Here is an 836-nt window from a genome sequence, read left to right on the forward strand (position 1 = left end):
GATTATAGAAACACACTGTAAACATGATACCATATGACATGATTATTGAAACATACTGTAAACCTGATACCATATGACATGCTTATAGAAACACACTGTAAACATGATACCATATGACATGCTTATAGAAACACACTGTAAACATGATACCATATGACATGATTATAGAAACACACTGTAAACCTGATACCATATGACATGCTTATTGAAACATACTGTAAACTTGACACCATATGACGTGTTTATAGAAACACATTGTATACATGACACTATATGACAGGCGGTTCAACGTTAAACTTGTGATCCTATAATGCTAATATTCCGGGATTCGATACCTGCGGTGGACAAAGCACAAATAGCACACTGTTCTACTTTAGGCTTAAGAACAAACAAACAAATATAATAAACAAAAAAGTCTCGGCTTATAGATATGTAGGTACTAATTAAGTTCACATTGTTATCAACTCACCATGCTGATGGTTTTCGTCGTTGGAAATCAATTGGATAAAATAGGAACACGGTCGTCGAAGAACAGTTTATGAAACACGTACACAGTCGAGCGTACCTTTGAAATACTTGCCCTTATCGAGTGATTTTAAAGTCTGATAAGTCAATTCCTAGAGAAAAGTACGAGAGAGAAATAAGTAAATAAATACAACATATAGAAGAGTGCGTCACGTGTAACTAATCCTAGCCTAAGAATTATCACAAATTAAATATTGCAACAATCTTCATAAAGTGTACAGCCCAAGCGTTATCGCAGAGTGGCCCAGTGGTAAGTATGAAGGCTCGTACCGCTTAAAACCGGGTTTCGATACCCGTGGTGGGCACAGCAC

The 836-nt window shown here is 36.5% G+C and overlaps 1 long non-coding RNA gene across 1 annotated transcript in view; it reads right to left on the bottom strand.

Moving 5' to 3' along the window:
• The window catches only part of LOC111086716, a 6,235-nt gene extending 5,661 nt beyond the window's left edge, over window positions 1-574 (bottom strand). Inside the window, exon 1 of the long non-coding RNA XR_002611444.1 lies at window positions 470-574. This is a non-coding gene — a long non-coding RNA (uncharacterized LOC111086716). The remainder of the gene's footprint in view (window positions 1-469) is intronic.
• Window positions 575-836: the final 262 nt, after the last annotated feature.

The sequence above is a fragment of the Limulus polyphemus genome, unplaced genomic scaffold (genome assembly GCF_000517525.1).
Source record: "Limulus polyphemus unplaced genomic scaffold, Limulus_polyphemus-2.1.2 Scaffold1354, whole genome shotgun sequence".
Lineage (NCBI taxonomy): Eukaryota > Metazoa > Arthropoda > Merostomata > Xiphosura > Limulidae > Limulus > Limulus polyphemus.